Source organism: Lissotriton helveticus, chromosome 9, assembly GCF_964261635.1.
Source record: "Lissotriton helveticus chromosome 9, aLisHel1.1, whole genome shotgun sequence".
Classification (NCBI taxonomy): Eukaryota; Metazoa; Chordata; class Amphibia; order Caudata; family Salamandridae; genus Lissotriton; species Lissotriton helveticus.
The window spans coordinates 72,097,199-72,110,976 of NC_136070.1; the positions used below are offsets into that span (position 1 = coordinate 72,097,199).

The following is a 13,778-nucleotide window of genomic DNA, read 5'->3' on the forward strand; positions in this document are numbered from 1 at the left end:
GGTAGTTGTGAGGGCGATGGTTACCATTGATGTAATCTTGGGGAGTTGAACATAGACTGCTTTTTCAATGATCTTGCTGATGAGTGTTAGGTGAGTGATGGGCTCTTAGTTGGCGAGGTCATCAGGACTCTGTAGGTTTCTTTAGGAGTTTTAGGATCTGGTAAGACCTTATCAGAAGATGCCTTGAGTAAGGAAGGTATTGCCGTTGGTATCTAGAACTAAGAGAGCATCCCCAGAGAGAGCTCTGAAGGATGATGGAGAATGTCAGCCAGATGTGGGAGATATCCGTTTTTTTTGTTGCTACCTTTTTGTTTCTGTGAAAACTGCTTTTGCAACACGAGGTGATTGTTTTGGCAATGCCACTCTTCATGTGAATACTTATTGGAGATGCACATCACTTATTTCAGTTCCGATGCAGAGTTGCTTGTTCTAACCAGTGGTTCGATTGATCTATTTAAGCAAGCTAGGTCGCACATTCAGACCTGCTGTATCCAGTATTTGAGTTAATTTACACTAAAACTAGGTGCATTGATTATATTCTTTCACAGCAAACAAGGAAAAGAACAGACGTACCTGGAACCTGAAAAATGGCTTTGACAGTTTGTCATGGAACTCCAAGAACTGAAATGCCCCCTATTCCATCATTAGTAATTAAAAACGAGTATTGGAGTAGCCAATAGGTCTCACCTACTAGTTTTACCATTGTCTTTTGCCATTATGGTTCAGTGTCAAGTCAAGTCAAGTCAGAAAATTTATATAGCGCGCTACATACCCAGAGGGTCTCAAGGCGCTTGAAGAGGGGAGGGGAATTACTGGGCAAATATCCACGTTTTAAGTTGCTTTCTGAATGCTAGGTGGTTCTGAGTAAGGCGAAGGTGAGTGGGAAGTGAGTTCCAAGTTTTAGCTGCCAGGTAGGAAAAGGATCTACCTCCCATGGTGGTTTTGTTGATGCGAGGTACAGTGGCCAGGGCTTGGTTGGATGATCGTAGCTGGCGTGAGGGGGTGTAGAAGGACAGTCTTGCGTTGAGGCATTCTGGCCCGATTTCGTAGAGTGCTTTGTGTGCGTGGGTTAGGAGCCGGAAAGTGATCCTCTTATTGACGGGGAGCCAGTAGAGGTTTTTCAGGTGACCAGAGATGTGTTCGTTGCGCGGGATGTCTAATATGAGCCTGGCTGAAGCGTTCTGGATTCGTTGGAGTTTTTTCTGGAGTTTAGCGGTAGTACCGGCGTAGAGGGTGTTTCCATAGTCCAGTCGGCTCGTGACCAGAGCGTGGGTGACCGTTTTCCTAGTTTCGGTGGGGATCCAACGAAATGTTTTTTTGAGCATGCGAAGAATGTTGAAGCAGGATGAGGAGACGGCGTTGACTTGTCTGTTCATTGAAAGTGAGGAATCCAGGATGACGCCCAGGTTCCGTGCGTGGTCTGTCGGGATGGGTGCTTTTCCAAGGGCTTCTGGCCACCAAGAATCGTCCCATGCGGAGGGGGAGGTACCTAAGATGAGGACTTCTGTTTTATCTGAGTTCAGTTTCAGACGGCTGTGTCTCATCCATTCGGCTACTTCTTTCATACCTTCGTGTAGGTTCGTTTTGGCGGTGCTAGGGTCATTGGTGAGTGATAGGATCAGTTGAGTGTCATCCGCGTAGGAGATGATGTTAAGGTTGTGTTGGCGGGCGATGGCCGCGAGGGGGCTCATGTATACGTTGAAAAGGGTGGGGCTGAGTGAAGATCCTTGTGGTACGCCGCAGATGACTTCAGTGGCCTCTGACTTGAATGGTGGAAGGCGGACTCTCTGGGTTCTTCCGGTGAGGAACGAGGTGATCCATTCTAGTGCTTTTCCTTGGATTCCGATGTTTCTGAGGCGCTGTAGAAGGGTGCTATGGCAGACTGTGTCGAAGGCTGCGGAGAGGTCGAGGAGGATGAGGGCGACTGTGTCTCCATTGTCCAGTAGAGTTCGAATGTCGTCTGTTGCTGCGATGAGGGCGGTCTCAGTGCTGTGTTTAGCTCGGAAGCCGGACTGTGAGGAGTCGAGGGATTTGTTGGCTTCGAGGAAGGCGGCGAGCTGGTTGTTGACAGCTTTCTCGATGACTTTGGCCGGGAATGGAAGGAGCGAGATGGGGCGGTAATTTTTGAGTTCGGTGGGGTCCGCTGTGGGTTTTTTCAGAAGGGCGCGGAGTTCAGCGTGTTTCCAGCTTTCCGGGAAGGTGGCGGAGTTGAAGGAGCAGTTGATGACGTCTCGGAGGTGCGGTGCTATGATGGAGTCTGCTTTGTTGAAGATGTGGTGAGGGCATGGGTCTGTGGGGGATCCTGAGTGGATGGAGTTCATCAGGCGGATGGTTTCCTCAGTGGAGATTGGGTTCCAGTCATTAAGGATGTTCAAGGGGGGTGAAGGTCCAGCAGATGGTTGGGTGGGTTGGTCTCCGGGTTGGTCGTCAAAGCTGTTGTGGATGTCTGCAATTTTGTTGTGGAAGAATGAAGCTAGGGAGTCGCAGAGGGCTTGAGAGGGGGTGATGTCGTTAGAGTTGGCCGAGGGATTGGTAAATTCCTTGACGATGTTGAAAAGTTCCTTGCTGTTGTGGGCGTTGTTATCTAGTCGGTCCTTGAAGGCGGTTTTCTTGGCCTTTCGGATCAGTTGGTGGTGTATGCGGGTGGCGTTTTTGAGGGCGTCCTTGGTGTTGGTGGTTGGGTCTTTTTTCCAGGCCTTCTCAAGGGAGCGGCAGAGTTTCTTGGATTTCTTAAGATCATCGTTGAACCAGGAGGCCTTCTTGCTGCCAAGTTTGCTTTGTCGTTTTTTCAGTGGTGCTAGGATGTCGGCGCTGTTGGATAACCATAGGGTGAGGTTGGTGGCGGCTTGGTCGGGGTTTGAGGAGTGGGCTGGGGGGTTTAGAAGAAGCGATGAGGAGATCTGGTCGATGGTGATTTTGTTCCAGTTTCTTTGCAGAGTTGGTTGGGGGTGGTTGTTGGGTTTGGGCTTGTTGTAGGTAAAGTGAATGCAGCTGTGGTCAGTCCAGAGGAGAGCCGTAGTGTGGCTAAAGGAGACATGGTTGCTGGAGGTGAAGATAGAGTCGAGAGTGTGACCTGCGATGTGGGTGGGGGAAGTGACCAGTTGTTTAAGTCCGAGGTTGTCCAAAAGGGTGGTGGAGTTGCGGTCGTTGTTATTTTCAAGGTGAAAATTGAGGTCTCCCAGAAGGATGTAATCTTTGGAGGGGAGCGCGTGTGGAGTGATGAAGTCCGAGATGTCCTCACTAAGTTGTGCGCGGGGACCTGGTGGCCTGTAAAGGAGGGTGCCTCTGAGTGTGGTATTGGGGTCGGTGTGGATCTGGAAGTGAAGGTGTTCGGAGTTGGCGAGATTGACGTCAGAGCTGGTTGAGATGTGGATGGATTTCTTATGGACAATAGCGATTCCTCCTCCTGTGTGGCCGGTACGGTCCTTGCGTATGATCTTATAATTTTCTGGGATGGCAATGGTGATGTCTGGGGCGGAGGAGGCGTTCATCCATGTTTCTGTTAGGAAGGCGACGTCCGGAGAGATGGTGTCTAGTAGATTCCATAGGTCAATGGCGTGCCTGTGGACCGATCGAGTGTTGAGCAAGATGCATTGTAGGTGGTTGGGGTCGGGAATCTGTGGTGTGATCGTAGCGGAGTTGTTGACGGTGCCGATGAATTTGCAGGAGTAGCATGAGAAAGGTCCATGGGTGTGTCCAGGAGCAGCTTGGACGCAGTTGGGGTAGCGGCTGGGGTTAAGGGCTAGGAGGGTGGTGGCATCGTAGGTAATGCGGGAGGGCTGGGCAATGCGAGGGCCAGGGGGTCTGGCGCTGGGCGCGGGCCAGGCGCGGACGGGCGTAGACGGGCTTACCTTTGGCGCACCTTCGGCGCGGATTGGGCGCGATCGCTGCGCGTAAACGCTGCGCGCGGGACCGGCTTTCATATATGGAAAGTGGAGGGGGAGGGGCGAGGGTGGCTCAGCTGGGAGGCGGGGCGGGTTTACTCGGACCACAACAACAAACAAAATGGCAGCGGAGCGCTGGGGGATAACGCGCAAACACAGACAAAGTTACACTGGCAATTAATAATGAAAACCGAGCAAAAGCGGCAATGTAAAATGTCTACAGAGCAAAACGCGGCAAGCAAGGCAGATTGCAGGCAATAACAGCGAGGCGCTGCACAACGATACCAGGTGTCGTCAAAGACACTGGGGAGCGACCACTCGGCTCGAGAGCGAAGAGCGAGTCACCGAGTGTCCGTAGAAAAAATTAAGTGTGATGTTCTGCATGCGTGCACATATAGTTATAAGTAGGGGAGAAGTAAGAAAAAGCCATTTTGAACGAGGAAATGCAGCACATAAGTGAGAAAGCAAAGACTTACTTCCATGGATGGTGTCAGAATATGGAACATAGTATTGACGTCCCATGAAGCACCTAAGAGCGAGTGCACCTTAATATCCCCAGACGTGCACGTCGGTGGTAGTAGTAGCCTTGGGATCGCATAAGCGAGGTATGTAATCTGATGCGCAACTCGCATGACCACGTATTACAAACTGCGCAAGAACTGAAGAACAGATATTTAACATTCATGCAGAGGGCAGAGATGCTCCTAATACTTCACATCTCATCGCCGTACTGTGGACACAAGCGCTCCATCAGTCGCCACCATGCCTGTGCGCGGATTGCAAAGTAACATAGGGTGTGCAAAAGGGAAGAGGTTTTGAGTTTTTAAAGTTCCGATGATGGTAGTGGCCATGCTGTAGTATTGAATTGAACATAAACTATTAACCTTTGGTGGCAAAAGAAAGCAAGACTATGAAAACTGGATTAAAATTAAGCCCTCCCACTTGACCAATTTGTACATCATCCTTGCTTCACTGTTCCTTACTTTGACTGAGCACCACATCTGAGGCCCATTGACTGAATTTAGTTGAGGGTATGAGTTGTATAAAAATGTGCTTGGTTTAATAATGTTGCTCCACAAATAGTGAAAATATTTGCACTATACACAGTGCACATGACAAACGAGCATCCCTTGGTTTGCATATGGCAGTGCCACCAAACAATTACGGGTGGGAAAAATTTTATCTTTAAAAACTATTACTAAAGTCACTGAATAAATATCCTATTTTTCATTAGGGGTAGTATATATTTTACTTGATGTATACTATCACTTGTACGCCAACTTCAGTAGGGCACTAGAGCTCAAACTTCAGCAATATTTAGCTCCTGAATGTATACTAAAGAACTAGTCCTCTGTTAGGAAAAAGATGTGCCAGCAGCCAGGCTTTCCTTTCTTGATTTCTGAACTGTTCAGCTGCCTCTGCTACAAACTTTGACAACAGAAGGGTGATGCAACAAAGCATTGTAATTTACTGGTGCACTTGTAAAACGGGTCGAGTTGCGCTATATAAAAACTGCAGAAAATGCACAAAGGGGTAAAAAAAAGCATTAACATAAGATTAAGTAGCATGGGCTAAAGAAAAAAATGTTACATGTGCTAAGCGTGCATCTCATGACATAACGTCGGCCCACTCTGGTTCCATTGAAAGGTACAAGGTTAGGGTGAAGCTGGCTTTTGAGCAATGGACATGCGGCCAACACTGAGTGATTAACCGTTGAAAGGCAAGCTTCATGTGCATCCCTAGAAACTAACTTTTGAAGCTGGATTTCTGAAAACAAAATGCGAAGCTTATTGTGATATAAGTGAAACCTTACCTCTCGTCTGGAAAGGGTAGCAGAGTGAAAACAAATGGAGGCAAGAAACCACAGTAAAACAGCATTATGAAAGGACATTGAATTGCAACCATACAATCAGCCCCTAGAAGGTGTAACCCCAACCAATGCATTATACAGTTTTCAGCCTTAAAGATCTTGTACAATGTTTCCGGGCACAAGTTCCCTAGAGGTCAAACAGCTCCCGACTGTAGAGCAAAAGCTCCTTCCTTGGGAGAGCTTGAAAAAGTATTGGAAGGTGATTTGAAGTTCCCCACCAATTTGGTAGTAAACAAAATACAGAAAGCTGGGACAAAGAGGAAGGATTAACCCAACAGCAAGCAAGTGTTTTTGAAGGACAATCTAAGGGGGACAAAGAAAAAGGCAATGTGTGTGCTGTAAGCCCACAGAGTAGATACAGCATGTCTCGAAGAGACGCACTTGCACTGCCTAGGCTCAACCTAAAAATGACATAGACCCAACAGAGATGTATTTGCCCTTCTCCTTTGGATTCCATCTTTTGTTTTGCAAGAAAAGCCTCAAATATCTTATCTGTACCCTGCTGGTTTCCATTGGCATTTCAGAAATAGAGCGCTATTGTGTTGGGGCATCTTCCTGAAAGGCAGATAATGTACTTTTTGTGAACAATCACCATGCCCGCTTTAGGAAAGTTGATTACAATAAAATTGGAAATGGTTTCATAGCTAAATGTACAAATATAGTTAAATTACCCACAGCACGGATTTTCCAACTTTGACTTGCATGACAAAGGCTTCACGTTTCAAGTGCCATATATATGCCAGAGCAATGTATACATTGTCCGCCTGATGTGTTTACACAATATAGATTGATCTAGACATCTGTATTGCTTTAGAGCAGAGACGTTTCACCATTACCTGAGTGTGAGAGATCCTACAATGACGAGTGGAGTTGAAATAATGCCCATTTGACCTCTGGGCTCTTACACTCTTTGCCTTGCATCCTGGTGGTCTTCTTTGAACATACTTATACTTAAAAAGAAGGAAAAAAAAAGCTATCCACTGAATATTGACTACATGAGGCCAAAATGACTCAAATGTGTAGCTCAGTGACTCACTACTTTGTGTCAAATTCATGTTCTAAGAAAACTTATCATTTGATGACCAAATGTCTGAGCCCAACAATTGCTTTGGCAGATATTCAACCCAGAACAGAAATGTTGATTTAGACTGTGATAATCATAATGCCCTACATGCTTAAACAGAGATGGACCGTCATTCTTCCTAACTCCATCAGTCCAGATCATCTGTATTAAACTTGCCAGTGGGACGTGGCTGCAGGTTTCTTTTCTTTAGGGTTTTCTTTCATCATTGCTCTTTGTCCTTTGAAAGCGGAGTAGTACTTCGAATTATTGCGATTTCAATTCCAGAGTCCTTGGCGAAGCAGACCTGTTGGCTGTGCCAATGGCTTTTAGAGTTGCTGTGCACCTCCATCAAAAGGTAGTATGGTGCTGTGGTTGTCATTTTGTAGGCTTGCGTACTGCGTGTAAATGTGCCTAAAAAATGACGGTCACTTTATCCTTTTTATTTGAGCTGAATTGGATTTTCTTTTTTTTTTTTTTTTTTTAACGCAGTAGGTGGGGTGAAGTAGCACATATGGTTCGAGTTGGGAGGTAAAGCAAATAGAATGGTGCAGGTAGGGCCTAGCACCATGGATGGCGTGGTGAGGTGAATGCAACACAGAGGGTTAGGGTGGAGGGACGCAAAATGGAAGGCAGAAGCAAAACTACATGGCTGATAGAGAGCAATGTGGAGCACAGAGAGGTGTAAGGATTAGAAGAACACAGGTGAGAAAGCAATAGGGGAAGGACATGAAGGCAAGCACATAACAGAAGGGCAGAGAAGAGGTGCACGGTGTAGGAGCTAAGTAAAGTATGTGAGGGAGACTGCTGGAAAGCACATGCAGTCTCATAGAATGCTTAACCAAAAAGAAAGATGGTAGTGCCTGAATAGTAAGCAGTGGAAGGACACAAGTGATAAGAGTATGCTTCAGAGGCAGGACAAACACAATAAGAGATCCACACAAGCTAATTAATAAAATGCAAACATGAATGAAACCCATTCCTTTTAAGCTGTAAATAGGCTTACGCTCTCTGATATGCAATCACTAAAAATGATGCAAATTGTCAGATTCCATTGAGTAAGCAATTTGTTGCAAGAAAATACTTTCAATTATTGGTAGGGCATCAAAGCACGCACGTGTTCTGAATGCTCAAATCTGCATTATTTTACACAGTTGTTAAGGAATTTTGTTGACTTTTTCCATGTTGCACTTTTTCTTCAAAAATTCAAACAAGAGATTTCTTGAACTCCACACATGATCCTATACCTTCTGACAGTGTGTTTTTGTTGCTTCCTAAATATGCGGTTATCAGCAGACTATTTGAGAGCATTGTGCCGAAGCTATAGACACACGTTTGTCTTCCAAAAATGGAAAATTATGCACTTTACATGGAGCTTTTAATTTTACAACCTGAGGTAAGACTTTGGCACTCTGACTTTCGAGTTCACCACGTTTTAAGACCTTTCTAACGGCATCTGCCACAAGTGGGAGTGTGTTCAAGAGACCTGAGGGCCATGCAAGTGTCTTAGATTCCTGGAATCTCGATCCTCTGTCCATTACCTTTTTGTTTGCTAATGAAAGATTCATAAGTGAAAAGGTCAGTATGAAGTCACTTTTATCATCATACGGGGAAACTTCTCCCATTTTGGCTAAAGTAGCTTTGGTGTCTGTGCGAATTCCCGAGTAATGTTCATGGTGGAGTTGGTAATTTTTGTACCTCCAATGCTGAATGAAATTGCTACGGTAGCTGCAAACTTTGAGGTTTTACTCCTTATTGAAGTATCTTCAAACTGGTCCGTGTATCGTCCTCAAGGTACTGAAGTAATTCCATTTTTAGGATTATTAAGGCATATTCTGAACGTTACTCGGTCACCCATACACCATCCTTGACGGAAGGGCACATTGATGGACGTCAGAGTGCTTCTCCAGCATTTAGAGTACTTTACTGCATTGCATACATGGAGTGGGCAATGCCATGTTTTCAGAAACGGCTTGCACCATTTCACGCATTCTACATGTAGTTTACGTGGGAGTCCCTTTGGGTGGCATAATACGTGCTGCAGCTCTTAGGGACACTCTTTAGTCCCTATGCCCTGGATACAAGGTGTACCTTTTACCAGGGTCTTACGAGGGTGCTTAAATTCCTTGCCAGTTGAATCGCATTTAACGTGTGGTTTATAGGGAGTGGGCACTGGGACCTGGTTATCAGGGAATCCATTGCACTTCCAATCAAAAGCATCCGTACCAGTGGGCAAAATGTGCAGGGGACTGTCTTAAAGAGACACTTTCCTAAACTCTTAAAGTGTTAATGTATACACTGCCTATGCTGCTGATGAATTACACGAAGAGAAGATCAGTAACACACCTTAATTTCTTCACTTTTTAACATATTTGTTTATGCTGTATCTTTTGGTGAATGTAAAATGTTTGTTCCTATTCATGTCCGTTTTGTTTGCTGTCAAACAGCAGTGTGACTTAGTTGCAATCATTGATTTAAGTGCCTAAAGTTTGACAGGGTTACTTTCAGGAATGTGTTCATATGCATTTAAAAAAAAAAGAAAGGTTCAACTTTAATGTGTAGATTATGGATACAATCTATCCTGTTGTGAATTCTTTAGCTTCGAGGGTTAAGGGAAAAAGATGGCTAACATGACCCCTTAAATTTGTTAAAAGCGTTATTGATAGGCCACTGTTGAGGGCTCCGCTTGTGGGAATTCCGGTAGTACTTTGCCTTTGGTATTGGCCTAATGCATGAGACTTCTTTGATGCCTACGGAGTTTAAAATTACATTTGAATTATTTTCTTGTGCGGAACTTCAGGTTTGAAAACTGGACATCGGATAGTGGGCAAGTCTTTATAGCAGCATGTCCATTTGAACCCAATGCGATCTTTAGGATATTTGTGAGACTGTGCTCAAGGTGTTTGTTCTATGATGCTCCCTTCTTCCTAACAGCTGGAGGCAAAATTAATTGCATGGAGTGTAGCTTCTCAATTTACCTGTTTTGACAAGAGAAGGGACAGTGCATGGCGTGTAAAAATAGGATCCTATGACTAAGACTATCTTGATTTTCCAGTCTTGTAAAAATGGGGGATTGAGCCAAAGGCAAGTGATTGGGTTCATTGGTACTAGTCAGGATAAACTCTGCTAATTCAAAGAGTTTAGCACTGCACCACTAGAGAAAGCTAATTCAAAGTAGGTTTAATATTGTGTTGGCCATGTTGTATTATAAAAAATCGGACACTTTCTTTCTTATATGCACTTAGAGGTGTGCAAAGGTAATTTTAAACTGTCCTGTAGTGTGGTTACATAGTGATCACTGGTTAGTACTGCCGGAATAGTGTGTGACTTTTGTGTCAAATGTAGCCAGGATCACAATGAGTTTGACTCCTAAACATCTACGAATGTAGTACTGCAGAGGAATAGAAAATTAGGTTTTAGGGAACCAGTGTTGGGGATGAGCATTTAACTTGACAAATAAAAGTGTTAGAAAGTAATACTGAAGACCATTTAGTGTCAGAGAGGTTGACAAGGCATCGAAATGGGCAGACAAGAGCGTCTAGTTGTCCTTATCGGCTGTCAAATTCTGTTTCTAGGTTTCAATGAGTTAATCTCCATCAAGATATTCTTTTGTTTCGCCTTAATCCCATCAACTTCACCAAGGAGCAGGTTTGTAAAATGGGTGTTAGAATTTTTTTTAAAGTAAAAACTGTACAGTGCATCTAAGTTGCTTGTCCAGCTAAAACGTGCTTGGGGAAAGTCTTTTCATAATAAATTGCTTATTTAAATCCGTAATACTTCTTGGTTTCGATGCTTGCTGTCTACGTTGAAGTGTTTATCACTTTCTTTGAAAACTATGCAGCTGCATATTGGTATGTGAATCTATTTAGGTTACATTTACAGCTTTCTTTTTGAATTACCAATAGCCCAGTAAGCAAGTTATCCCAGTAAGCTAAAACTATCCTCTCGTGTTTCTGCTAGTTAGACCATTTTTTTATCATCTACCCTTTCTCCTCTTGCTCATCCTCCTCTCATTGTTCCATGCACAGCCCGCAAGCCCTTTCCACCTCTCCCTATGAAACAAATTGATTAGTACCCTTTCTCAGAACATCGTCTCAAAACCCATTGCTTAAGAGCACTGTTAATTTCATTATTGTGGTTCGATTTATCACCGTTGTTACTCCCTTGGTACTCTGTACAAGTCTTTAATGAAGTGTAAATACATGTTCGAGGCATGTGGGCTGCTGAATTCATATCTGTGCATAGATCGCTGCTTGGTGTTGGGTCCGGATGATTGCACATTGTTGTCCTGGAAGAGTCTTCGAAGTATCACGAGATAGGTGGCTCCTCCCCTGGACTACAGTGCGCATGGGCATCCTCTCCATCCTCAGATTGGTTTTTTTCCGCCATTGGGTTCGGATGTACTTTCCTTTACTCGAAGTTCGGAATCTAAACTACACTTTCTAAAGGCCAAAAGGCCTTCGGTATCGTCGGGATTGTTTCGAATCGGTGCCGACAGCTTCTTTACAAACTGTCTTCAACTTGGGACGTCGAATCGGGCCGCGGGCCTTCTTGGCGCCACGCGACCAGTCGTCGATGGAACGGAGCCCATTTAAAAGATGCCCTCTTTGTAACTCAAAATACCCATATTTACAGTGTTTCCTTGTGTGGTTCCTGGCCGCGGGTATGATTTTCTTGTATATCGTACTATTTGTGTGTACGTATCCTCTCTCGGGCTCCCATGCATAATTTTTCTTTTGTTGAGCGTTTTATATAGCGCGAACTTGAACCGAACCGAATCAGTTATCAGAGCGCTTTACATAGCACCAGTTACGTTACATGAGGACACACTTTCATTTTTTTTAGGCACGGGGAGATTAAGTGATTTGCCCAGAATCACAGGGGGTTTATGGCGTCGTTACCGAGACTCGAACCAAGTTCCCCAGGTCCGAGGTCGAGCGCCTTAGCCGTCAGGCCAACCCCTCTCCCCTACTTCCTGCAACTTTTTGATCTTGCAGCTACTTTTTCTAGAATACTTGAAGTTAATACTCTAAACTTCCTCCGCCCCACCTCCCAGTTTCCTTGGAGTTTATTTTTTTTAGTCAATTGATTTTTGTAGCCAAATTAGACAAGTCATGTAATACTTGCTTGGGATACTTAGGATTGGGTAACTTGGACTGCCATACCTATGCCGTAACATGGGCATGTTTTTATTTTTTTATAAATCTTTTTACTGAGCAGTTATTTGAGAATCACAGATAATTAGCAAACCGACACTTTGAGCCGCTCGCAGGGGGCCCTATCATCAATAATTGCCAGTGTGTACCCAGTCTCTATCCTCTGGTGTGAGACAATGCGCGGTGGTGGGTCGTGGATTCAGCATCAGATTGCTGTAGTGTACCCTCCCCCGACCTCCCTTTCTCTCCCAGTATGCTGGTAACCCTGTACTACATCCACGGGCCCCAGATGTTGTTGAATTTGCGCGGGCAGCCTCTGGACAGGTGCGGTGTGCGCTCAACCAGTTGACACCAGTCAAAGTCCTCCACCCTGTCTCAGACTTTGGGAGACCTATTGACTACCCAGAGTCTAGCTAGGTTTTGCAGCGTGAATCTTTCTGGATTCACTATGCTGTGCATTATTCCGCGGTCTAGTGGTTGGGTCCGGAATCGTAGTCTTTTTCTTTCTTTCTTTTATTTTTTTGTAGCCCAGGTGTGAGTCGACGTCCCACCTTTTGGTGTACTTCCTGTGACGTCAGCACACTTCATGCGGAAGCTCCCACCTTTGGACACCATCTTGAGATTCTTTTTTCTGCCTTTGGGTCTGGATCGTCACCGAGAGGCTCCAGAGTTTTTGGAGGAAAGAAGAGGAAAGACTAATTTTACACTGAAAAGATTGGAGAAGATGCCATGGAACAAGATTACCAAACCAGGACGACTAAGGAGGAGGAGATCTTCGACGTCCAACGGAGAATGCGCACACCGCGTGCCCCCTAAGCGCAGGAATGGACAAAACACTTTTATAATTCTGCTGTAATTGCCACAACAAATACGCGCAGAAGGACCAACACCCGGTCTGCAACCTCTGCCTGCTGGTCGACCATGAGAACAAGGAATGTCTCAGGCCTGCTCTGCCTTCACCCCGAAGACACTCGGGGTTAGAGAGCGACAGAGGAGAGCCAACTACACCATGCAAGGCAAAGGCCAACCTCTGTCGCTTCGGGACCTGGGCCCCTCCAGCGACGAAGAGGACAAAAACGCCGAGGGACCAGATGACTACATAGACGTAGAGACCGATAAGAAGGCATCTAAAGAGTTAGGAGAGATGTCGACCCCTACATCCCCGACAGACTCTAAAGCCCGAGTCAGACTCTCAAAAAACAGAGTCGAAGTTCTCGATGTGAGCACTGGCGCCGAAAATATCGACGGCCGCAGCTGCATCCAAGGACAAACGGCCCAGCGGATCCTTCGAAAAGGACTCCCAGGCGGTGAAGACCGGCGAAAAGCCACGGTCGTCGAAGCACGTCCCCGAAAAGGACCGCTCGACTTTGAAGGAGAAGGACCCGAAGGTTGCTTCAACGACTAAGTCGAAGAGATCAGCCGCAGCGCTCAACGCTGAACATGCCGCCGAGATGGAGAGGAAAAAGAAGGCTAGAGGCCGAAATGGAGAACATCCTGCAAAGGAAGAGTTCGACGAGAACATGAAAAGGTTCACGATTCCGTCGAAACCGCCACTGCCGACGATTGTCGAAATAGAAGAGGAGTTTGACGCAGAAGAGCCGCCGAAAAATCCCGAGCCCCAGGAACACCTAGAGGAAGAGGGCCTATACGACGGGAAAGAAGGCGACGACCAGCAATGAGTTTCGGCTCGGCATCCTCGATGGCCCAGGACCTGAAGTGGCAGGACCTCGACTCCGAAAACCTGGAAGAGCCCGTGGAGACGTATCCTTCGAGGCCTTCGCCGCCAAATGACATTGGGGCCTATAACA

The 13,778-nt window shown here is 45.7% G+C and overlaps 1 protein-coding gene across 8 annotated transcripts in view; it reads left to right on the forward strand.

The window, feature by feature from the left end:
* The window catches only part of RBM25 (RNA binding motif protein 25), a 333,704-nt gene that overhangs the window by 77,956 nt on the left and 241,970 nt on the right, over window positions 1-13,778 (forward strand). Inside the window, exon 2 of one of the 8 annotated variants that reach the window (XM_078659499.1) lies at window positions 10,390-10,462. The exons of the other annotated variants lie outside the window; for them this stretch is intronic. The gene's annotated coding sequence lies outside the window, so the exon portion shown is untranslated. The remainder of the gene's footprint in view (window positions 1-10,389; window positions 10,463-13,778) is intronic. 8 annotated transcript variants of the gene reach the window in all.